Genomic DNA, 26898 nt, shown 5'->3' on the forward strand with positions numbered 1-26898 from the left:
TTTAGAATTGCCCATTGCACTGGAAAATGAGGCCCATGTGTGTTCCCTATACCTGTATCAAGGATTATATCATATATACTAAATCTTTTCTCAAAAGGAATGTGAATAGTACTTTTCCTTGTTCAAAGGATTCATAATATTCTTCTACAGCTTAGACGAAATTAAGAAATGCCACAGTTTTGAATGTCTAACTCATCTTTCTTAATAAAATTCAAAATACATTGTTCATGCTACCTGGAAATGGCAGTACATTTGTGACAGTGACACAAGTTCAGCCCACAAAATTCACGTGCCACCCCTGCTAGGAAGCTGAATGGTACACATCAAAACCCTGGTCGTGGATAGAAGGCATTTTAGTCCAATGCAACTCAATCTAGGCTGTAACAGATTTGAAATTTGGCTTCAGACACAGACTGTGGAATCCTAGGGAAGGTGATTAAAATAGGAGTTCCCTCACCATCCGTGTATTTAAAGCCTCTTATTCTAATGTCTTCAAACACACTATGAAAATGTTCTGCTGTAGTCTTCATGTTCAATTACCATCATTTGCCCAGTTCCACACCTCTTGTGTGTGTAACTTTGATGTGAATTACCAGAATTATCCTGCATGTGCACACATCCTTGTTAAAGTATGTGGGTCAGTGCTGCTGTCTCCTCTGCTAATAGCACTGACCTTCATCTATATCAACCGCCCTCTCTAGAAATTGAAATAATACCCATGGCCAGTTTTATTGTTGTGCCTAGAAAGTACATTACACATGGGGATGTATCCTGCCACAAAGAACTGACATTGAAGTTAACACATATGCAGTGTTTGAGGATTTGCTTTGCTTTATATTTGCAAGGTGGTTTTATTTTTCACTTGTACATAAACTGATTGTTGGTATCTCTTTCAGAACAGAAAAGAAATTGAGAAGTATCCATTTTCCTGTTTGGTGGTGAGGTCATTGTGAAGGTGCTTGACAAGATGAAACTCTCTCCTGTCATGTTAGTGCAGTTGTCAAAAGCTAACCCCTCTAGGCACCTTAATGACTCCTTAATAAAACAGAGCTGAAGAGCCTGGTCTCCTCCTTGGTCATACAGTAATATTGCAATGATACATCCGTTCACTTTGTGACTGTGTAGATGCTCAGTAGTGGGACTCCACAGGGTTAGCTATAGTTTGTCATGTTCTGATTCAGGCTAGAAAGCAGGAACAAACACTATTATGGGTTAATTCCTAGTTATCTTTAACAGGGAAAATCTTTCATTATTTGTCTATTAAAGTTGGAGAATCTACAAGGCTTATCTTCCACCTCTCTATCTTGATTCTTCAAAGCTCCCGGTACCCTCCTGGGACAGCAGTATGTGTGCAGTCTTGAAGGATGAATATAGTTATTAGCTGTGGCTATTTGAACATCACTGTTCATGTCTAGTTCCTTTGTATCATACGCTCTGAGTAGAAAGCAAAAGATGCAACTGTTGGGTGCTGAAAAGAGTAAAGATTTGGGTAGAATGATGCATAAGGGTCCTGTAACCTTTGCCTCTTTCAGTGCCCTTCCATAATTTGTTGTACTCTTAGCATCAGCATTTTATCACAGGGATGTAAAGTAGGAATAGCTAGACCAGGCTCCTCAATGGAATCTAGTCCTTTGCAGCCGCTGTATCATGTAATCCTGCTAATGAAGCTCTCAAGTTCATCTTGCCACCTTTGACTTTTCTGCTTCTCTTTGATGTCGAGTTCATATAGGCTTCTTTTGCTAATTATGCGTAACAATGTATCTGCACATACAAACAAAAAGAATACATAAAACACAGCTTTTAGTGTGGGAGTGGTCAATTTTGATAAGATCTATCTTCCACAAATTCAAAATAAAGGGGAAAAAACTACTCGTGCTGTGACTATTGAGATGTAAGGGAGGGCCAGACTTTGATGGAGCTGAGGCTACTCTGCTTTTGCTGTATTTTGGCCTCAGAGTTGCTATACAAAAGTGGTGAATATATTTGAAATAGAAGCATATTGTTGAAAATGTCATATTATTTCTTTACTAATTATACTTAATGTTTTGGGGTGGTTTTTTTTACACAGTGTGATACAATATTCAGTACTTTAGTTATTGATCAACTGCCACGTGAATTCATTCTGAAGTATGATTTTTTGTAAAATCCAGATAAAAGTGCAGTTTCTTTTCACTTACATTTAGATATATAACACATAACACTAATTTCTCCATCCAGTTATAGAACTGGTACAATGAAAGTTCCTTTTGGTACCACACCAGTTTGCTGCAGAGGGCTGAACTGTGATGTGGAGACCCGTTTCTTGTGAACTGTTTTCTTCCATTAGGTAAAATCTCAAAATGGTCTTGACTGAAGGGTTTTTCATCAGAAAATCCCAGCTCAGCAATGATGGTTCCCCGTCAGTCTTTGATGGGAACACCGTTCATAGGGAAACTGTGTCTTTCACAATTTGAAGTGCAGTTAACATGAAACCCATGCCAAAATATTTTGGGATAAGTCACAGGTTGAGACTTCTGGGAGTTGGAATTGGAACTGTGGCAGATTCTTCTTCAACAGTTTTTCCTTAGATGACTCTACTGAATGGGAAGCAGGGCCAAACTGGCACTCAATTAATTCTGCAGAGCCTATTTTAGTGTTGTATACAGTTAGGTTTATATGACATGTAAATGTTCAGTTGGAAGTGAGTCCATGATGGTGCTGAGCGCTTTTTTGGTTTGTTTCTTCTGGCTTCTGTGATCAGTGGAGTTAACACAGCATCTTATGCTTTAGGTCCTAAAGATTTCTGATAGAGGTACAAAAAGTATTCTTCATACAGTATTTTCCTCTAGGTTCTTTAGTACCCATGGCGTTAGTCACAAAGGCTGAGATTTTCAAAGCACACAGAAACCCCCCAAACAAAAACAACCTTCAGATTTTCCAGCACCACCGACCTTTAGTGGAAACCAGGAACTAGGAAATATTTCCATAGATTAAATGGCGGACTGTATTGTAGTCTCTAATACATACATTGTTGTTTTTTCTTTGGAGAATTGTTCTGATTTCAAGAAGTTGATGCCTTATCAAAATGATATCTAAATGCACATTCAAGGCTGCATGAGAAAATAGTGAACAGTGACATGTGTCTTTATTTTCACACTCAGCTGAGTTTTCTGCCATGATAAAAATTACAATAAATGGAATATTGCTGCTAAGGCACAGCACAGTCAAAATGCAATGATTATTCAGAGGCCTGCTTTTCTAAAAATGTGCTATGATGGTAAAAGAATTTGTGGGATCTAAATATTTAAACAGCATTTCACCACACAAAAGGTGGGAAAATTACAGTAATAGTTTCTTCATCTTTCATTGCTATTCTTGCTAGATTGAAAGAGCAGGTCACTTAATGGTGTAATGTAATAGCAGACACCCTGTTTCCTCAGTAATAAAATGGGGATAATACTGCAAAGGACTGTGTTGTGGTGATTCATCTTTATCAAGTTCTACAGAAATGGTAGGCATTATTAGCATCCCAAGTGATTACAGTGACAGGATGATATGGTAGTTTGCCTGAATTGGTATTAAGTGGTACTGAAAGTCTCTCAAAAGCCCTGTTCCTTCTGTATTTCCAGACACCTGAGACTTAGAACAGTTTGGATAAACATCTGGATTGAACTGAACTCTCTTTTAAAGGTTACCTTAAATGACAGATGAAGGAACCTTATATTGTGATAACCTTCAATCTGAAGGATCTCAAAATACTACAGGAATCAATATGCAAACTATATATAGATTATAGCAGCTCTGTTAAGTTAGGGCACTGTTTGGCAGAACACAGTGGAGCAGAACAGCACGTGATAGAAATCAAAATGGAAAAACACAATGTTAAACTCAAAATACTGGGAGAATGTAGTCAGAAAGAAAGTAATCACCAGCTGGGACCTGGCAGAAAACTGGGAGGTGCAGCTTCTTTTCCCACACAATGTACCATGTGAATTGGGGTCTGAACTGAAAGGCTTAGAAACGCGTTTATGGCTTGTGTGAAAAATTGCAGCTCCAGGGACAAGCAATTTGCTGGGATGCAGGTTAAATAATGCTTCATACAAAAGAATCACAACTGCCTGTTTGTCAGCATAACATCACAAAACCCATGCATTTTAAGCTGTTGCATCGTTGACGAAAAAAGTGCTGCTTACCAGATTGTGTGGATCACTTACAGCAGCAATGTCTTTGGAAGGTCCTCCCTCCCTTCTTTAACCTTACTCAGCTTGATTGAGCTGAGATTGCCCTACATGTTTGATATAACTTACATTAAAAAAAATGAAAGTAGATGTTTTACAAATATATTTAATCTCAGGGGAAAAAAAACAAGCATGGAGAAATGTTGACTGGTTTTTAAGAAGTTACTTCTTTTACTTTTGACCTTGTACGCTTACCTCCTTTTGACTCTTTATGCTCTCTGCAGCAGAGAATTGATGCAGCTCATCTGAAGCAGCAAAAGCTGCTTCCCATCCTGCCTTGTTGCTCTGATAAAAATACTGGTAAGAGCAGTCTTAACCAGACTATCGCTTCCAATCTTTTCGTTGTCTAGCAAAATAATGAAGTTTGAGAAATTATGCTTTCTGCTTTTCACCTACAGAAACCTATTAGTGCAATAACTCATAAGATTTGCTGTAAATCCTACCTATCTAAAATAAATGTCCAGGGTTTAATATTTTATAAATAGTGGAGCTGCTCGCAGAGGTGAAAATGATAGAAGGGCTGTGTTCATTTGCATGATTTTTGTCTAATTATCATAGCCAAGCTGTTACCAGACTATTTCTCACTTAGTTCTCTGGTACACAGGGCACATGACTGACTAGTGATTTATATTGTGCTATGCTAAAATTCCTGCAAGTGGCAATTTAGAAATAGCAATTTAGAAGTTGATCAGTGAAAGCTGGTTATGCTGAATCAGTCAAAATGTTACACTGGTTCCCATTTAATGGATTTGCAGTAATTAATTATTTAAATGTCCAATGATTCTCTTTCCATCTTCAGAATAATCTGTTTTCAAGTAGTCCTAAATGAAAATAAACACGTTTTCCTCCCTCCCTCTTTTAAATATTTCACTAAGTTTTCCTGTCACTGTGATAATTAAAGAAATTGATAATATGTCTGTAGAGGAAGGCCGAAGGGCCCTAAAGAGTTCCTTTCAATCACTGCTTCGCATTTGCCAATAAATTAAGAAATGATACTTAAAGTCAGGAAAAGGTTTAATCTCCATATACTAGCCACTGTGTCAGCACCTGTCATTTGGTGTAGTATGTTGTGCTTAGCCCTTCTTAAGGCCGTGGCCCACTTCCAAAAGTTTGAAGACCTGTGGATTTACCTGGAACTTGATTCCTAAAAACTTCACAAATCTAAGAATTTGTTAGTGAGTAGAAAGGCATCATCAGAAAAGCAGTTAATTAATTTAGGTGAATAAGGAATGCTCAATAGTCCAAGTTTGTAAACAAGTGAATGCAAATGCAGAAGCATCTCCAGAACTATAAAGACAATTCTTAAGACCTGTAGTGCTCAAGAAAGCAAACCTGGGATATTATTCCTACAGCTAAGAACCTGACCCACATTTTTATGTATGCCTCCTCCAGAGCAGAGATAAGTGTTGTTTTTGATAGTATTCAACTCAGCAGGACTTGTCTGATGGCTTGAGAAGAAACTTCAGGTGTAACTGAAGGATTTCTTCTTGTTTCCTTGGTGTCAGGGTCAAGCATGAGTCTCAAAGAAGGCAGAATATTCTTCTTTTTCAGGAGATAACAAATAGAAATAAGTTTGATTTCAAGACTTAAAAAGAAGAACTTCAAGCATGCCTGCTGCTGATGGTAATGGCTCGTTCTCTGGTGGTTTCAAGACAACCAGAAACCTTTGATATGAGAACCATAATTGTTTATGTATCATCTTATATTAGATGAACAAAAAACAATTTGCAGACTCACAACTTGGAGTGTGTCCTGTTGCTGCAGCATAACCTCAAAACAATATTCTGTGTGTTAGTTTTCTCCAGGGCTATTGCAAACAAAACTAAGCTTCAGAGAACTCTATGCTTGAAGGGTGCAACACTGATCTAAAGAAGTGTATGCATTCAGCCAATAGAAAAAGGAGATAAGCATGGTCTCATGGGCCTTTATTTATAGTAGTAAACCAAACAGTGCATTGCTAAAAATATCCAACAATATGTTTTTTTGTAAAAAATCCTAGTAATTAAACTGAAAAAATAGTGATATTTCCTAATATAGGCTGTAGATATTGTGTCCCCTTTTTTCACTCCCATATATTGCTTCAACTCTAAGCATGCAGTATTTTCTTCCAAAAAATCAAGGTCACGATTTGGGGTTTTCTGCCTTCCTCACTGTAGGAAACAAGTGCTTTAAGAGATAGAGACTACTGGGCCAATTTATTACGCTTTTTGAAAAGCTTCAGTGGAGTTTTGAAACTTGTACTTTTAAACATATGATCAGTTTGTTTATTGGCTGGAACATGTTACAGATGAGACCTTCTCTGGGCAGTTTGACATGGGTTACAGCATCAGTGGTTATCCTGGCTTTTGAAACTTGAATAAAGATTGCTGCCCCAGTGTGTCACATCCTAATTCATTGTGTTCAGGTCTTCCCTATGTGTCTGGTCTAACTTCATATAACTGCTTATGGGCCTATTCCAGATGATCTGTTTGGATCTGTATGTTGTGTAATTTGAGTGAATGAACACCTTAAGTTCAGATGAGGTGAGGGAACAACTAAAACTCAGTGTGTTTAGTTAATATTTATAATTACTTATCAAATAGATTTTGAAGGAATACAGGTAATGAAATCATCTTTTATGAGTACAAATGTCTATCTCAAGCAAGCAAGCCTTTCAGTGGGACCATCTTTACCTGTGAAGATTTCCCTAAGAACTAGAAGGCCACTCCTGAGAGGGATGAGCCAGCCCATCACTTCAGTGCTTAGTTTGCAAGGTCCAGATGGTGGCAAGCTGCAAATGGATATTTCTGCAGCTGAAATGTCTATCCCCTTGGCAGACTCAAGAGACACTGGTTCTGGCAGATTTAGACTTGTCTCTGGCTATTTAGCACAGTTGTACAGTTAATGGGCTGTTGGACAATTTTGTCAAACTTGCTGTTTTCTGGTCTCATTTGTAATTCGGGGAAGGAGTGCACGGTTAGCCATTTGTGAATAATTGGAAATCCTCTTGAGATCTCAGGAAAAACACTTTCAATGTTAAATAGGGTTGATTCGCCTGTTTATTTAGGTATCCTAGATAGAATCTCAATACTGACCTTTGAATGCTCCATATATTTCTCCAAATTGGATTTTGCCTTTGTGTGTGTGTCTGATGAGTTTTAAGAGGCCAAGGTCTTAATTACTGTTATTATGCCTAGTTTACCATACGATTATAGTTGATGTTAATTAAAATGGGGACTTTGCAAATGCAAAAGGCAGATCTACGGGATTTATGTGCTTGCATGTACATTTTCATGTGCATCCACAGGTATATAAATATGAAAACTTTGTCATCATTTGCATTTATGTTTTACTTCTGAGCAATTCCTGGACATCGAAATTCTTTACCAGCCTCAAGCCAAAGTAAAACCTAACATAGCCTTCAATTACTGTCCTAAATACAAATCCTCCATAAGAAACCTGTTTCCAGTATTAGGCTTGTAGAATAGAGCAGTGTCATTGCAGAGAGGTGATCTAGCTATGTATAGGACAAACTTCACTTTTTTTCAGACTGCAATACCCTGGTACAATCACAGTCATTCTGTATGGACTGTTTGAAGTTGGTTGATAGTTTTGCCATGAATTAGAAAGTTAAAACCTTCATCTGCCTCTAAGACTTGCATTATGATGCCTAGCTTTACAAATGGAAATGCATACAAATAGCACTGATAACAGTTTTAAGACACATGGCCCATACTGAATACACAATGATATAACATTAAGAGATGTGTTGTCTCTTGATGAAGGTGATATGAGCTGCTTGCTTGTGTCTTTCTAAGCTTGTATAATGGGGGGCTGAAATACAGAGAGCATCTTGTAAAGGGATAGATTTAATACATGCTCACACAGAAAAATATGTGCTTAAGAGAGATTGCCCAATGGTTGGGAAAACGCAATTTATATTTTCAAACTGAGTTGTTTTAAAATTCTAGATGATCCTGGGATTCATATTCTGTGTAGCACACTGGCATTTTGCTGTATTTTCCTCTCTCAATATAGTTTAATCTGTATTAAAGCACTGTGCTGTCACAGCTTTCATAAATTATTACACAGCCAGCCAATAGAAATTACATAAATACTGCAAATATAATCATCTGTTCTTAGCAGAAAGTCTTAAAGGACTTTTAAACTAGTTACAACAGAAAGTGGTAATCCTTCTATTAAAACTTTCTTACCATGTTATAAGTTTGCCGTTATGCAACATTTTTCACTTTGTCAGCTCAAAACTGTTTTTCCAAAAGTAATCTAGACCTTGCTTTGCCGAGATGGAAATAAAGGGAAGTTTGTCTTGACTAAGTGCTCTGTTTTCCTGTGACTCTGAGCAAGTAGTAGTTAGAGTGAAACATTGGAAACAACAGTAATTTACTAATCAGGAGAAAAATGGTTGTTACTGAAACATATCCCATGTTTACTGCAAAATTGATTTAAAGCGCATTTTAAAATAATAGCTCAAGAAAAATAGGCTCACATTGGGCTCCAAATTCCAAATGCAACATCTGCATATATATTATTAAGTGCTACAGAAAGGACTTTGCTCATGGAGGTCTCTTAAGGGCAGAGAAGACAGCAAGGGACATGTTGTTGAATTAATCTGCCTTTGGAAGTGTGAGGAGCACTGAGCTCCTGATTAGGCTTTTCATTGCCTTTGTGAAAGGCACTGAAGCAAAGAAAATGCTGGAAATAAACCTAAATTCTATGATACCTTCACCCAAGCCCTAGATTGCGCTTTTACTGGATTTTTAATGACCACAGTACTAAAATGTAATTAGCTTAAATTACCACTTGTACCCTCACAAAATAAAGAAGGGGAGAATTATCCAGTGGTAGTGCTTTTCTTGGAACAAAATGGATTAAACATGGCTGTTAATCAGAAGTAAACTCAGGAACACAGACCACTATCCAGGAGAATGAATAGCTAAGGAATGAGATCAAGCAAAACTCTAAGGAAAGAGAAATAGTTCAATGTATGCTCCTCTGCAAAGCTTGTGAAGAAAGGAGTAGCGGAAGCTTTAAACAGCATTGGCAGTGTGGAGACTAAAGCAGTGTGCCATGCTGGCATGACACTGGGTTACAGCAGGGGTTTTGGGGAGAGACAAGAACAGAGCTTGATTAATCTGTAGCACAAATTATTCACCCCTATATCAGCAACAGATGATAGAATTTGAGTGCAAGAAGTACAGCAAGGGGAGATATGTTTATTCTGACACATGAAGTTATATATAGGGGGAACATCGTTCTAATAGACGTGGTGATAGAAAAAAAAGAATTGAAAGTTGTTGCCAGGAGCAATTCCAAAGAAAATTAACTTCAAAATCTTGTGTGGCAAACAGCAAAAGTTATCATGATTAGTCTTCTCCCTTTTTGCATTTATATATGTCCTGCTTTTATACCTGTATGTACTTCATGTAATAAATATTCAAAGATTGCGTCACAGTAGTTGCAGCCAAGTTAATGCTGGTTATTCCAGATGGAAAGATCATTGCATCTCAAGGTACTGTAACAAAAGGCTTGGCAGTTCTTAAGCTGTGTTCCTGCTGGGAGCAGGTGTCTTCGGTTTGACAAGATTGCACTTTATCCATGAGTGCTTGAAATGCACTGTAGCTGGTAGCAGGTCAAACAGGTCTGAATTCTTAAAAAGAGTGTTGTAAGACTTTGGTAATGAGCTTGAGGTGGTGAACAATGACATGCAAAACTAATTACCTGTTTACTAACGTCACAATAATTCAGCCATTTGTCTTGACTGGAGCCATGCTGAGCCTCGGCTTTGTCTGCCAAGCCTGCTTTCCAGCCATTGAGTGATTGTATGTGAACTGTTTTGCGAGAAAGTGCCAAAAAAAAAAAAAAAAAGGAAGAAAAGAAAAAAAAAAGAGGGAAAGGGAATTCATTTAACTGCTACAACTGAGGTTTTAATTTACTGACCACATAAGAGATTTAGGGATTAGATTTGCTTATATGTGAGGCATGTCTCTGTGGGAGCAGTGTGTTTTCACTGAAGAGCATGAACTGGACACCCAGCAGAAGAGTTCATTATCTGAGTGCTAATGTTCACAGACAAATACGTAATGCATCATAGCTATTAGCAATGAAGTGCTGGCTGGCAGCATAAAATCAAATTACCTCCAGAAGTTTTACTGTTGAGTTGTGGTTCCTACACTTTGCAAAAGATCCAGGTTACAAAGAGGCACCCATGAGCAGAGGGCCTGCGAAGCTGTGATGGGTTTCTCTCTGGGAACTGCACACAAACAGCTTTCAGTTGACGGAACTATGTGTGACTGTGGGCTACAGTGGTTAGGGTTAGATCGGCAACTTCATACAGTTCTCTGACTTGGTGAACTCAACAGTTATCCCACTATAAAACAACAAAAAGTCATTTTGAAGAAGTGAAAAGAGGGCATAAAGGGCTGGCTTTTTTCTCTTGACTCAACAAACTCTTTGGCCATACTAGCTTGTAGTTCAAAAATCAGAACTTTTGTGTGATTTGGTTGATCTGGATATCTGGAGTCTTTGGTTGTGACAAGGGTTTAACCTTCTATAACAGCATACAATTAACCCTTGAAGTAAACTGTATGGATTTAGTCAGCAGATATCAGCACAACACTTTGCTAATCTGCTTGGTTCCCCACCCTACTGAAATTAGAGGATCTCTTTCTTGTGGATTCAGTGGACATTAGGTCAGATGTTAATTTTATCATGAGTGGGAATGCTGTGTTATGGCCATTGAAAGTAAAATGGTGGTTTACAGTTAGGGCTAGCAACTGGGCAAAAATCACCAACTAGAGGAAAGAAAATGTTTCATAGATAGGAAAATTTAAGCTTGTTTGCCTAATGGGGTACTGAGGTACGTGTGTCCAAGAGATGTGTTCTATAAGATTAGTACCTGTCCCAGAGATGAAAACCTCTTTCTTCCTTGAATGGCAATAATTAAAAAGAGTATTTGAGGCTCAACAGCAGAACTAGGGGACTCTGGAGTGTTTTCTGTGAATTCTATTTCTGCCCTTTCTTATTTGTAAAGACTTCATCTTTTACAAATCAGTCTCCTGAATTATTTAGTGTGTATTTTATGCAAATAGCTGAAGAATGCTGAACAGAGAAGCATTTCTCTCACCTTACCCAAGTATAGCAGATAAGGTGTGTGATTTGGGAGTAGATTTTATAACAGCTGTCAGCAGCTAAAGTTGGATTTAAATATAAAGAAAAATACCTCATGATCCAGCTCACCTGGGCCTACAGCTGACATCAGTTCCATGAATACGTTTTTTGTACTGACATTTATAAGCTTCTTGAAATGTACTGTAAACATCTAGAAAGCTCCAAATCAGAGCAGTGGACTACTCAGGACTCATCCAAACACAGTTTGGAGCAAACAGTGGAATTCCTCCATCTGCCTCCCCTGAGCAGCCCTTTGGCTGATGTTTGTGGCACATGTGCAGTGAGGGTGCTGGGCTGTCTGCTGAGCTTGCTGCCTGTGCACTAAGGAAGCCAGTAGAGTTCTTGATCGGGGTAAGAGGGCTGTTCATGGGAGTATTTTCTAATTGTTGTCAGGCATGATCTGCACTGTTAGCTGAACCAAGGTGATGATGGTGCAGAGGGCAGTAACAGCAGCTGCGAGCAGTAATCTCACTCCTGGTGCAGCTAGAAAAGGATGCCTGTGTATGGTTCAGTTTGCTAGGCAGAGTAACAGAGCATGAGCGGACGCTCTGTATTGGTATTAGGTTTGGGGAAACTTGAATTGTGGTTACAAATCCCAAATGGGATTTTATGTAGTGACCCATTTTAATGGTCATTAAAATAGTGGTCTTTGTTCTTTTTTTTTTTTTCAGGTAAGTCTTGTTGAGATGGAAGACGGCATTCTGGTGTTGCAAGAGCGTTCTGAGCTGTGAATCACAGAGAGAGGTTCAACTTCTGTTTCACTCCTGACAAAAGCTTTACTGGATTTCAGGTGCCTTCCTGCTCTCTCTGTTTCCTTTTTGCTAGTACTGTGGAGTTTCTGGTTGACTGTGCTTAAGTGCTCCCTGTTTAATGTGTTAGTTTTTCTGATACCATTGTTTGTCCCCATACACAGTCTCAGGAGACATGCCTTCTTCCTAGCATGACACCTAATTAGGTTAATGGTGTTGCTAAAGAAATGTTCATCGAACCACAGACTTGGGCCCAAGCAGAACAACCAGTTTCTGTTACACCCACAAACACCTGGGTCTTATGCCCACGAAAATAAGGCAAAGAGGAACAGTAAAGGCTTTTGTTGCTCTAATTTTCTTTGAATTCGAAGTGAGCTATCTGCAGCCCTCTGTAGAACACGAATTCATTATTTTACATTGTCTTGGTTATGACTGTGCTGCTGAGACTGGGAATGACATTTTCACATCCAAGAGGGGTCTGAGAAATGAGACTATTAAGAGCAACTTTCAGGAAGTGATCACGGTTGGTGTTGGAGATTTCACAGGTATTGTCTCCCCAATTTGGGGAAATTTACTTGTATGTCTTGAGTCTGCAGAATTTTCCTGGAAGTGAACCAACAACAGAATTTCTCGTGAGATTTCTCTTATATCCTGGCAAGCTCCTTTCCTGGAGTGTGTTTGCAGGCCCCACAGGAAGAAGCTGATGAGAACAGTAAGAGAATCTCAGGAAAAATAGACATGTAAACTCTGAGATTAATTGTGGGGAAGACGTGGGTTGAGGTTAGTTTTTTAACCCAATTCAGTCATTCATACACTTATAATTCCATCTAGAAAAGGGCCAAAGAGAAGTCAGTTATTTGAAACTGCAAAGGATATTCTGTCTAGGTTCAATGGGCTTCAGATCTGTTTTAGTCTGCAGAATCACAGCTTAGCTGATAAGCATTTTGCAAAATCTAAGTGGTTTGCCTGTACCAGCTGTACTCCTCATCTTGGGCTTTGCAAAGACAGTTGAAATTTTTCCATGTACTGCAAATCTGGTAAGAAATAGTTTCGGATGTTTCTGATTTGAGTGGGAGACAGGAACTGAATGGTACACTAAAACACAATGCGTAATTTTCATCAGTGAAAAGTAGTGAGTCCTTCAGTTCTAGGGGGTAGTTAATAAGAGACCTAAGGATGTAAGGTATATGGATTGCTAGAATAGATGACTAAATAAATATTCATAACAGCCTAATGTGAAACACGTGTATGATTCTTATTTATTCTATGCCTACAGATTTAGCAAAAGGGTAAGGGAATAAGGGCTTCCCTGAATTGATTGAATCTTTTTAAGGCTGATTCTTATAATATGTAGGGAGAGAAGGGTAAAATATTCATAAAGGGGACCTTATGGAGTGGTCTTATCATGATTCAGGAGCATTTGCAGTACTTGTGCAATGCAGTTCAGAGGTGAGGTGTGTGACAGATTGTACCATGGGAATGGCGGCTTTTACAGCAAAACAAAAAAACCTATCTGAAGAAAGGGTAAGGTCTAAGGTGTGTGCTGTAGTTAAGCTATGTATCTTCTCAGTGATATGACAGGCAGTAATACTGTGTCTGTTTCACAGTTGTTGAACATCAGGCGCCCAGTTTGCATGGGGAATTATCTCCTGAAACCTCCTCTTAAGTCATCTGCAGCAAGGTTCAGGTGTGACGCGGAAGAAAAATACCAGATCTGATACTGATCTGGAACCAATTCAAGTCAAAATTGCACGTCGTTCCATTGTTATACTTCTTGGATCAGACCCAAGTGTAGGGAAGTTGAGGGCATGAAACAAACTAGCATGATGATGTGGATCCCATTTTGAAGATCACAACAAGCTGAAGAAAATTCAGTTCTAAAATATACCTAAAGTGTGTACATACAAGTCTAAATTCCTACTCAAAAGACTTATTTAAGCAGATATGTTTTCTTTGAGAGGAAAAAACACTGAGTTAGCTTTATTTTGAGTGAGTCCAGATGAACCAGTACTCAAGGTTTGTCTGTGGTAGCTGAAGATATTTGTAACTTGAGCCTGAATGATACTTGTGAAAATTGTCCTTTTTTTTTTTTCCCGTTCAGTTGCATGAAAATCAAACCCTTAACTTTGGGATGTTTGAAACATGGAACAGTATCGAGTCTAGTGTAGCTCCATTGACATCTCATGACTGTAGCAAAGAGGATTTGACTGATTTGTGTAGTCCAGCATTAGATACTGTATAAATGTGCCTCATGTTTAGAGAGTGGCTGGTTGGTGGGATATAGTTATGGGGTTGATCTGGATTGGCGGAAGAATCTCACCACCATCTCTTGTGTATCAAAGGAAGCACTACAAGGCAATAGACAAACCTCTTTTAGCTACTTCAGTTTCTTCTTTTCTGGTATCATTCCTAATGTATATTAAAATTATATCAGATCTGAGGAATGGAAATGACAGTCAGAGTATGATTTGAATGTTAATAGAACTTTAGTTTTCTCTTCACTTTTCTTGCATAAGTGTTTTTTTGCAAGGATTGCAAGTGAGGGAAGTGTGACCCTGCCATTTGTTGTGCCTGTGTATTTTAAGACTTCTAGCACATAACAAAACAAAAGAAGGTAGCTTTACTCTAGGTGTGAACATGAATTGTATTTACTGAATATTTGGAAAAGACAAGTTCAAACAGGAGGAAAAGGCGTTAAGGACACCAGAGACATTCTGACCAAGAAGATAGGCTTAAGCCGAGATCTATCCTTGTACTCAGAGAACAGTGAGAAAGCAGTCTTGATTTTTCTTACCATCACAATATGTCAAGGGCAGCGAGCACACTTTGCCTCTTGATTTTACAGGCAATGCTGACATGAGCAGAATAATATAAGAGAGAACTGGAATATTATTAGCATATATGTATTTCCAAATCTTACATTTTACTTCTATTTATTTGGAAATCCAGTGCAGAATGCTACATATTTATTAGCAGCACAAGCTTATCGAGAGCCACAATGTAATGGACAGATCCTGTTTCTCAGACGCTTTGTACACTAGAGGCAGAGACAATCTTTCGTGAAGGAGGAAAGATGATGCAAACTGTCAGCTGTACATAAAAATTACCCCCAAATTGCAGAGAGCAGATGGCTGTTAATGGCAAGTGTTTTTAACATAGCTTTATTGTCCCATACTGGGACATTAACTTGTCTCTCTGTTTTTTAAAAAAAAGTCACTTTGTAAAAATGACACCTTGGCATGACTTGTATTTTTCCTCTTTGGTTTCCATGGCATGTTTTGCTCAGATATGCTTGCCCAATTTTGTGCAGTTGATGTGCTCAGCAAGCCATTAGTGTATATTCTTTCTGTTTCATACATTCTCAGCAATTAGTAACAAAAAACAACTATTTTTGAAGGACTGCAATGACTAATTGTTTTTCTTTATTGGACTGATTCTGACTGCAAAGTAAGAATACGTGCTGCCTGTTCCCACATGCTAAACTGATATTTACAGGACTAAATACACAACACCAAACTTGCTTGGACTAGCAAATGTGATAACAGAGGAAATAGAGAGAAAAATGCATATGGAACACCTCTAGCTTTTCTGTTTTGTTAACTGCAGGTTGAAAGCCAGCTTTTGGGTGATTAAACTTTTCATTTGGTTATTAAGTGATAGACATCTTGCTGAACCCAAGCATGCTGCTACAAGCATGGGAAGAGTGTTTATTTAAAGCAGACACAGAAGATTGCACAAAGACCCTGAAACAAAATACAAATGTCAGCAAAACGAAACAAAGTAATCATGCACAGTTTAAGACAGAAGCAGGCAGTAAATTAATGACAGTTCCTGAATAATCCTTTAGAAAAGAGTCACCCGGTGAGTTGGGAAATCTGTTTGTTGCAGTTTCTTATCTTTTCCCAACAGGAAATCTAGGAAACCTCCGCATGACAGTCAGTGCATTCACCATGAACTGGGGTGATGGCTAAGCCACTCGGCTTGTGCTGGAGCTTTGTGCTGCCATGGTTGTGCTGCAGAGGTTTTTATTCTGAGGTGTCATGAGCAGAGGAACCTCTTAGGGACCTTGTGGGGTCACTGTCACACAGGGAAGCAGATCCTTGCCAGGATCTGCCCTTTCCTTACTGTATGGGAAAATCATCTAACCTTTCAGTGACTTGATTTTCCTTCTGAGTGAAGGGGTGATGGTATTTGTTGTGAGACCTGTGGATTTAGGAGAACTATGCAAATGCCCAGTTATATTTTTTTTGGGGGGTGGGGGGTGGGGGGTGGAACTTGGACCTGGGAAAAGCCACATTACAGAATAGCTGGCGATTACTCTGTAATCAATTCTTCTCTGTTATGAATAAAATGGCAGTCAGCTTCTTGAAAATCATCCAGCTTCGATCTTCTTGCCAGTCTCAGCTTCTATTCTTCTCTCCAGAGCCCTTGGCACAGCCATTAACCACACCAGAGTTTCACCAGCTGCAACATGCAGCTTCTCTTGAATTGGAGTGAGAGGAAGGCCTGAAGGAGGTGGCAGGGACAGAGGGAGTAGTCACTGCAGAGGACAGAGATCTAATAGCAGAACAACAGTACACAAACTTCCCCTCTGGAAGGAGGAGAGGTGGAGAGGGAGTGTGAGACACAGAGATACTTTGGTAATTCTTCATTGGGAAATAGGAATGAGGCATTTCTTAGTCAAACCATCTCTGAGGGGCATTACCAGTCAAGAACTGGGAATTAGAACATAAATTGGAATGGTAAGACCACTGAGAAATCCATTGGACTGTGGTCACAGCAACCTCATTTTCAGAAAAGCAGCTCCTTGAGCTCATTCTGCCTGGATGGAAAAACCAGGTCTTTCAGACAATTTACAAGATTTTTTGTTTCTTTTTGGTTAACCTAAGGCCTATCTTTTATGTTTTCATTGCCAAGTTCCACTTCCAGCAAGTAGCTGACGTGGAAGCATAGCAACAATGTTGCATCGTATTGAAACTGAATTTCATAAAGCCAGATGAAGGCAGTAATCAGTGCGTTTCCTTGTTCTGCACTAGAAATAATTGTACAGCTGTCAAATTCTCACTCAGGAAAACAGATCCAGGACACTGCAGCAGCCAATGTGTATTGGCCAGTACAACAGCTGTCAAATTCTCAGAAAACAAACCCATACAGTGCAGGAATTGATCTCAGTATTCTGGGATAACTCAATTTCTATGTGTACCTTCGTATTTCCTGCTGCTTTGAAAACATCTGCTCCAATTTCATTGATTAGTAGAAGCAGCTGATTTGTTTTTTCCATGTACAGGCATGAAGTTGCTCCATACAACCTGTTTAACAACAGGAAAATATATGTAATGGCACCAGTGACCCAAATAATGTAACTTTCAATAGACTGTCCTTGTACTCTTTTAATATTGGCATTTTTAATTAAAAGTCTTCTTTTTACAAGTCAGTGACTGAATTGCAATTGTGAAGCAGGTACTGTTGGAACAAGTGCTGAAAACTGATCAAAACAAAAGTCTGGAAATAGTTGCACACACAAATGCTTTGGTTCCAGAGCTTCAAATCAAATTAAATGGGATATCAAATTTTCCAGTCACTAAATTCAGTGGAAAGCTCTCTGTGACCTATGCTGCTATATAGATCTTAGAATCATTAAGAAGCCTAATTCTTCTAACGAAGTATAATCTTTTCCTTTCATTATGTGGAACTACAACTAGAAGCATTTTTTACTGGCTTCACCTATAATGACTGGAGTTTTATTTGCTTTTCACAGTGTTGTAGTGGCATGCTTTGTCTTACTCTTTGGAATTCTTGGTCAGGTTAAGTATTTAAAACATATGGTTTTGAATCGGTTGAGTGTTTACTTACACTATGCCTATGCTTCTTCTCTACTTCACAAATATTGTTTGATACAGCTCAGAATATGACCAGCTTTCATTTTATGGCTGAGATTTGAAGGGTCCCCTTATTTGTATCCATAAAAGTATTCTTTTCATACCAGATGGGGTTATGTGGTTTCTAATGAGTCATCAAATCAGCATTTCATTGAGCTGTTTCTTCCTAAGAAGGTTTTTGCATTTGACAAAAATTTTACCAACCAGTATAAAATGAAAATAACAACAAACTCTAAATCCTTTTCTATATAAAGAAACTTGTGCATCCATCTGGTATCATGTGTTTAGTTATTCTGTAGTCTAGCAGTAACAAAAAGCCCTGGTTCTTGACCATAACCCCCAGTGTTAGGTGTGTACAAGCTCAAGTGAGGATGTGACAAGAGGCAGCCACAAGGTACAGGTGTGGGAAGGGAAGGACTCAGGAAAACTGCGTCAGGCTGTAGAACACAGTGGTGGCAGCTTGCCAGCTGTTTAACCATGGTTAAAGTCATGAATCTTTTGACGCTAAGGGTATAAGGACAGGAAATGGCGTTTAAATATATAGGCAGTGTAATGCCATTGTGTGTAATAGATGGGTACTGCTTATCTTTCAAATATATTTAAATCAGGGGTTGAAATGTAAAGTAGAAACAAAATTCATTTTCAGGCTGGAAGAGAAAAAAATACAAAGATGGTAGGTTTCTGCAGATGCTGATTGCTAGTCATTTAGGATGAACTCTGAAACAGCTTTTGCTGCCAGTGGTAAAGCACACCATGCATGGAATTTAAAGGTTCTGGTTAGTAGGCTGACAGTTCTTTACAGTAAATAATATAGAGCCTAGTCTGCACTGTAAAACAAGGAACAACTCTTGTAGGTGTATGCCAACCTAGAAGTTTCTGTCAGATGGTGACAAGAATGTGGCTATTCAGGTCTTGCTGGAGACTTCAGCTAAATTCAGGCCATGGAATATCTGAAACTGTTGGGATCCTGTTTTACCAGAAACAATTAAATTCCCTGTTCTCTTTTGTGTCCCAGTGATTGAAAAAGATTTTTATTGAAATAAACCTTGGAAAACTGTATCCAACTGCTAATGTAAAATTTAAAAAGAACAGGAAGCAATGGTTAATATCAATATATTTCCACACCTGAAATTCTGGGAGTCAAATGAATTTTCTGCAACTCATTTCAGTGTATTTTAGCTCAGACACTGCAGTATGTTTTGAACTCTGTCTGCTTTTATTAGCTCTGCCTTCCTGCCCATGAAGTAATTGTCTGAAGGAGGTGACTGAGGCTATAAATTACTAACTAATCTCACTTTCTGAGCTATGAATATTTTGGCATAACAAATGATGCTATTCCATTTCAATTCAGCAGGAAGTTGGAAACAGAAGTAAAATTTCAGGTAATGTGCATGAATAAGTTGCACACAAAAAAGATCTGTAATTATGTACAAGGATTTGATCTCATGGCAAATATTAGTTGTGTGCAATTTAGGCAAAGCAGGACAAATTGTTCTGAAAATAGAAGAAAAAATTCTAGAACTGCAATTATTTTATTCTAAAACTGTAATTATTTTATTCTAAAATTCTAAGAATTCATGTTGGATCACTTGACACAGAAGTGGTACTGGTAAGGGCAGTTCCTAGTTTCTCAAGGGAATAATTGCCAAACAACTCCTTTGTTGAGTTGTGACACCTGAGTATGCTTGATCCAGCTTAATTATCTCTTTAGACAAATTAAAAGCTTTACAGCTAGTTTATTTAGCTTGGGCTTCCTAGGTAAGCTTCTAAATGATACCCTGTGATGTTACTTAGAGCATTACACGTTTTTGTATGGAAAAACCAGGGTTTAGAAAATATTGTTTAGAACTTTTATATAGCTTTCGTTGGAACAAATGGATAATATCCTTCCCCACTCATACTTAAACATTTTAGGGAGGAGTTTTGCTAACTGATGTTGCTTGAATGCTTGTGTCATTTATAGAAAACATGCAAAATATAGTCAATGACAGTGCAATGGTGAGAGCAGGAAACCGTCCATTTCATGTTTAATAAGCAACATCTCACTTTAGGGTGAAATATTGTATTGGTGGAATTAATTTTATAAAAACACCCCTTCTTGACTCAAGTTCTGAGCATACCTTAAAAGAATCCAGAACCTTACATGTGAGGAGTTTCTGTGTGGACCTTAAAAGAAGGTATTTTCTATGCAAAATACCTTCAATTTATAGGCAGTGTTACTTGCTTGCAAGTGCTTTGTACTGAAAGACAAAGACACTCTGGAAACATATTGCTGAGGTCACTCCTCTGAAACAGAAAATGCCAGGGTTGCTACTGATATGAACTTGTTGTTTACATGATCGCACAAACTGCTGGTCAGGAAAAGACCTCTGCCTCAAAGAGCTTGTAGTCGGGACAAAGAAAGGGAAAATGTTAGAGTGCAGCGGGGCACTGCACACTAATGTGATCCTGAAGTGGAGGACGAAATGCAGGTCCAATCTAGCACTTCATTCACAGGGCAGCTGTGTTTTCTGAATGTTCCAATAGAAATCTGATTTTTTTTTTTTTCTGCACGATTTTAATTCTCTAAATAATTTTATACAAGACCTTTGGACATCAGTGTAGCAGCACCACTGATTTTTAACCTGCCTAAACAATCTGTAGACTGCAGCTAGCTGGGAACTTTCTGACAAAACAGTTTTCCATCAGAAAAGGCAAATTCATTGGTACCAAAATATTTTGCAAAAGCATCAGTTTTAGTGACTTTCTGCAAAGACACAGGATGGGTTCTGACAGGCTTCATGCCTGATTTCATGGCTCCTGGCAAGCTGTGAGGTCTGTGGCTCTAGGATAGCCTTGACATGCTGGATGCCTCCAGAGATCCCCAAAGTTCTGGCATATGCCATAGGTTCTTTGAGGGCTTCTGGGCAGTGTGCCACAAAACTGGAAGCATAGGAGCCACGATTCCCAAGCTCTGTGGTTTCTTGCCCTCTGATGGCTCCCAGGGCTTTGAGCTCCTTCTTGTTGGCTCATTTGGGCTGATGGGGCAGGGGGAGCCCAGCAGCACTTGTACTCATTGCTGAGCCAGGAGTCTTGGAGCTGGGGAGCGGATGCTTTCAGGCTCAATTGTGTTCTGAAGTTATGTAAATGAAGCACTAATTGCTTAAAAACAGTTCCCTTCTGTGCGAAATGTCAGTATCTGTGTTGCACAGGGGACCACACTGCCTGTCTCCCCTGCCACCTGCTTGGGGAATTGCTTGTGCATAGGATAGTAACCACCTTGTGACTCCCAGACCTTCGGCTGCATTGGGGCTGTACTGCAGGTACTCTGGGCAATAGCATGCTCCTCAGGGCAGCTGCAGGCAATGCCTTGGACTAGATTCAGTGTATCACAGGGAAGCTACTGGCTCCACTGACATTGAAATGGCAGTTATATTCATAATATTTTGGTTCCACAGGGAAATCTTTATGTGGGAGTACAGTGTATATATTACCTGTGTGTGTACAAACAAGCAAAGCTTAAAGACATGCATTTGTATAGATAAATGTCACTTTCGCCACAACATAGGATCCATGGATCCTTCAGGCAGATGTCAGCATCACACAAGTTGTGATGGTTTCTTTATGTACTGCATGTGTTTCTGATACTCTTTATGTTGTCATGAGGAATGGTTTCGATGTGATTTCTGAAGTGGTCTTTCTACAGCCTCAGCATTTTAAGGAACTTAAATAGTCACGTCTTAGATGCTGTGGAGAGCTGTAGAACTATAGGCTTGTGTTCACTGAAGAACACGGGTTAATTTCAGTAGCTAAAGGCCCTCAAGACTCCTGGAAGGCAAAACCAGTCATTTGATCTATGTTGTAAGTCTGTAACATAGTGTGTGCCTTGATATGGGTGTGCTCTTTAGAGTGGCATTTGGCTTTACAATGCAAATTTGTAGACACATGTAAGTGGCCACAGGGGGAGATCTTCAAAAATAAAAATGCTAGCGAAGTTACCCATTCTTGCTGACTTCTGGATCATGGATCATCAGTGAAAGTTAAATTCCTGGCTGCCATTGGGTGCCTTTGGCAGTCTCCATATATATATTTTAGCAGTTCACATTTTTATGTGTGCTGAGAGTGCTTAAGGGTTTGCCTATTTCTCCTGATGTGAAATCACTGGAGTCAGAGTTGCAGAGGTAAAATAGGAAAAGAGTCAAATGAATGTTGATTGCTTCTGAGAATTAATTCCACACTGCCTTTCTGAAGGTTCAGTGCATATTAGCAGCAGTGCAGTGGCATGACGGAGTGGTAAATATCACTTACTGAGCCCATCATTCATTGCGGAAGAGGACCTGGACCATGCAAATTGGATGATGCTGTGTTTGAAAACCAGACAGCCCATAATTTTAATCTGTTAAAAGGGATTATGAATGACATCGATGAAATACAGTGTCAATTCTTTGCAAGATGCCTTTTCTCTGCAACCACAGCTAGAAGCACAGCCCATCAGCACACACCGAAAGCCTACTCTGAGGCTTTCACCCACTTTGATCTCCTTTCAGGACTGAGCCTAAACCAATGTCCCACTGGAAACCAAAGAGGCAGAATTACTTTGTGGTGCAGAGAGTTAAACCTTCCCCCACATGTGTTTATTAATGTGAACAAGCCAGTACCGCTGTATTGACATCATAATGTTCAGGAGCCTTTAAGCTGCCAACAAGCTTGTTTGAAGACGGTCCAGTGTTCCCTGGATACACTTGACTTACTGTTCCTTTTTGTAGCAAAGTCACTGTTACGATGTTAGGAGATATTCAGTAGTTTATATTTAAAAATTAAAATATAATTTCTTATATACCAGCAGGGAGAAAATTTAGTTCAAAGCTATCACATTTTCCCTTTCCAAAATGCATTGTCCAGTGCTCAGGGCTATGGAAGGATCACTCACTTCTCCTACCAAGCAGGTGCAAAAAGATGCTTTAAAGACTGCCTGCAAACTACATGGTGTTAGATTTACCCCCTTTTGGAAAGAGCTGAATTGAAGTTGTGCATGCATGTGACTAGATTAGACAAATTTGTTTTGTAGAATTCAAAGAAACACCTGAAGCATAGGTATGGAGTGCATCTAGCAATAGTGCCCTTTTCTCATCTTCTTACCTTTAAAAGTATTAGATACTTGTGTTTGAAGTCAGAGTAAAGGCCAAAAAAGAAGTAAAAAGTACCTAGCAGAGTCCCAGTTCCCTACATGTGCCTTGATTAATCTTATATTCCCTAAACTGTACTCTGGGCTTGTAGGTGCACCATCTGAAAGCAGTGCGTTTCTAATGCCAGCAGTATGCAAGTCAGTGTCATAGAAATTGATGTGAGCTCTGTATCATTGTGATACTCTCCTGTCCCTCACAGGGATTTGGGATAGACAGTTATTAAGTGTGACTAGGAATTGAAATTTAAGAAGCGATCAGTTCAATGGCTACTTTTTGCTAGAGGCATGGTATGTAGTTGGTTGACCTACGCAAAGAAAAAGCAAAATCATCCTGACAGCATGCAATATATCAAAGTACAGAATTTCTATGGCTACTAAATCCTATCCAAAGCTCCTCGGTAATTAAAAGATATGCTTCCATTGCCAATCTGCCATATTAATAATAGTCTAATCCTATCTATAAATATACCTTTCCAAATTAATTTAATTAGGTATGAAAATACTGACTGCTCCATCACCACTTTAAGATCCTTTCTTGAAACCTTAACGTACATAAATCTGTCATTCAAATCCATGTGACTGCTGAGCATGAGTAAGCCTTATGTGCATAAGGAAAATGTTTCTGGGTAAGACCTGTAGACAGTGTTTGACTGGGAGGCATTGCCAATGTTTCTAAGTGTAGAATACAAGTAGGACACCAAATACATACAGGTAACTTATTTCCAAAAATACCTGTTGTGGGTGTTTTACTTGAAGTGGGAACACGAGTAAATATAACCTGAGGGAACTTGTATCTGTTTTTTACGTGGGTTGCTCTGGCAGAAATCAAGCCATTGTTACATAGCACATAGAAACCTCTTCAGCCACCTGCTTCTCTGATGTATAATTGTCCATTCATGTGCAGATCTGAGGTTCTTCATGCGTTTTTTCTACAATTGCATAATTTTGAACTGTCTTGTACCTCCTGGGACATGTAACTATAGTCAGACTGCAAAACCCTCAGTCAGCCTTTCTGCTCCAAGCACTGTTGGGGTCCTGGCTGCCTTTTAGCTTGGTTTATCCTGCTGAGAGTCCTGAGGCTGCGACCTGGCATGCTTACAAAGTCTAGCAGACCTTCTCTAAAGGTGCTTGAGATCTAAACTGACAAGGCAGAACAAGGGAATGAGACCTGTTTGTACGACTGGTTCTTGTGGAACAGGCAGTGGAATAGCTGCATTGCACAATATTTGGGAAAGCTGATTAGCCGTGCCCAGGCAGGAGCATCATGTTAACATGACTGCTGTTCTTAGGATCCAAGATAGCTATGAATGAGTTTTGCAGAGACTGAATCATGTGTCTCTGCTTGGCTACACCTTGTGCTGTGCAGACATGCCTGGTATTGCAAGGAAGAGCTGCCTACCCCACATCGCGCAGCATGGCTTTACCTGCGAGACCACCTGGCTCTCAGGTGCAGCCAGGTGCTGTACCTGCTCAACCTCTTGCCTCTGCCAGTGCCTCACACTGCAGTGTATCATAACCAGCTTGTGGTGAGCACTCCACTGAACCTCCTGCTTTCTGTGAGAACCCTGAATGGTCTTTAAAAGTTGTGCTAATATTCTTTGTGCTGCAGACAAGGTCTTAAAAGAGCTTGTGAAGTGGATTATCCAGGTTCTGCCTGTTCCTCCAGTCTACCTTACTTGTTTGGGATGGCTCAGTTTTTAATATTATTGAGTAACTTCCAGGATTAATGAAAAAAACCCAGCAAAATGCATCTTCAAACATAAGTTGCATTATTCCTGGATTTGTCAAATCCCCTCTGTCCACACAGGATTCCCACGATCAGCGATAAGACTAATTCAACATACAGATTTAAGAGCAGAGAACAAAATACATACCGTGGCAAATATCTCGGTGAGAGACATAAAAGTTCAAGTGTTATTGGCACCAGCTTATCTGCAGCAGAGCATGCAAGCACCCAATTGCTAGGTTAGTTCTGACTGATACATGTCATGTATTGCACCATTTTAATTGCTAACACTCAGGTGTCTGCACTTGCTTTCCAAGATGCAAACATCAGGGCCAGCTCTAGGCCTTGAAGAACAGGCCACTGCCTCCTTCATTAGCCTGCAGCTGCCTGCCAGGTCTGCCTGGGGATGAGGAGATGATGATCAGCTCTTTTGGCTTGTGCAGGGAAAGGACAGAAGGAGTGGCAAGGCAGGGAGCAGTTTTACTGCAGTGAGAGCAGCTCCTCTGCAGCAGTTGCCATCAGCTTCCACCTCAACAACAGCAGGGAGAGCAAGCCTTTCACTTAAAGGCTGTCCTGCAGTCCATGGCCCTTCCTCTTCCACTTTTTCTGCCCTGTAAACTCAGGGGCCCCGCTGCCTCCTAATCCCCCAGTGACCCAAGCAGCAGGGTGGAGGGCCTATGGAGGTCTTGTCTGTCCAAGAACCCTGATCTAGACAGCCTGTCTTCTGAACAGAAATATGTTTTCACAACTGTGTTATTCCTTTAGAAGGTGTTTTCTGCTGGCTTGTCCCTTGCAGTTAAATTTGACTTGTAATTGCAAACGACTGTCCACAGTCTAAGCTGCTCTGAGAGTAAAATTGCTTACTGGGACAGTCTTCTGTTATAAAACTAGGGCCAATATTATATTTGAAGCAACTAGAGTATAGAATAGAATATATATAGAATAGAATATATATAGAATATACTTCCTTGAACCTTTATCTTCTCACCATTTTTAGTTGAAACCTCTGCTTAGGAGATCTTTTTGGTTTTTTTTTTCAGCTGGATATTTTACTTTTGTCAAGCACACAGATGCAGTAACACCACTGACAGAGCTGGGTTTTCCGAGAGTAACTGATTAGAATTAATTTTATTACTGGGTGGGAATAATGACATCTCCACTGAATATATTAACTATTTCCCTTGAAATTATTAGCACAGTATAATGGGTTGGCATATCTAGCTGCCAGCTACCCACATCACTTTCCCCCTCAGTAATATGATGGGGGAGCTTGTGGGTTGAGGTAAAGACAAGAAGATCCCTCACCAATCACCCTTCTAGGTACAACAGATTTGACTTGGGGAAACTTAATGTATCACCAGTTAAAACAGAGTTGGGTGGTGAGAAACCAACCTCCATGGGCTGCAGTCCTTCAGGATACAGCTGCTCCAGTACAGGCTTTCCAAGGATGGCAGAGGAATTCCTACTCCAGTGCCTGGAGCTGCTCCTTTCCTCCTCCTTCCCATACCTGGGTCCTACTCATTCTTCACACCTCACTGTCTATGGGGGGTTTTGACCGCTCTTAAATATGTTTCCACACAGGTGGTATCAGCTCCTCTGGTGAGCTCAGCTCTGCCTTATGTGGCTTGCATCTGTGGAAATCTGGTCTTCATTCTCCCAGAGCACCTACTGGTGCCAGTAAACGCAGTAATGGGGAGCTAAGGGAAAGGTGGCCTGGCAGAAGACCCCACATGTGGGACTTCCAGCCTCTGGGGCAATGTCCTTTTTTGCAGAGAGTTTTTCACTACGCAGGCTTTTAGCAACTCCTCCTTGTCTCAGTGAGCGTGAACACGCTGATGTGAGAGTGTGTGACCCAGCTTTTTAGTCTCACTAACGGCTCTTAAAAACACTGCAGAAAATAAGATAGCACAATGTCAGTGACCTTCATGCTGAAGACAGGGTTTCCCAATTTTGAGGTAATTACCCTGCTCTTGAAGCTCCTGAGGGGTTTATCACA

General features: G+C 39.7%; 1 long non-coding RNA gene across 1 annotated transcript in view; it reads left to right on the forward strand.

Annotated features, from left to right (window-relative positions):
* LOC136018677 (uncharacterized) overlaps window positions 1–26898 on the forward strand; it is an 83881-nt gene that overhangs the window by 41793 nt on the left and 15190 nt on the right. The window contains exon 4 of the long non-coding RNA XR_010614528.1: window positions 12056–12174. This is a non-coding gene — a long non-coding RNA (uncharacterized LOC136018677). The remainder of the gene's footprint in view (window positions 1–12055; window positions 12175–26898) is intronic.

Source organism: Lathamus discolor, chromosome 8 (genome assembly GCF_037157495.1).
Source record: "Lathamus discolor isolate bLatDis1 chromosome 8, bLatDis1.hap1, whole genome shotgun sequence".
Lineage (NCBI taxonomy): Eukaryota > Metazoa > Chordata > Aves > Psittaciformes > Psittacidae > Lathamus > Lathamus discolor.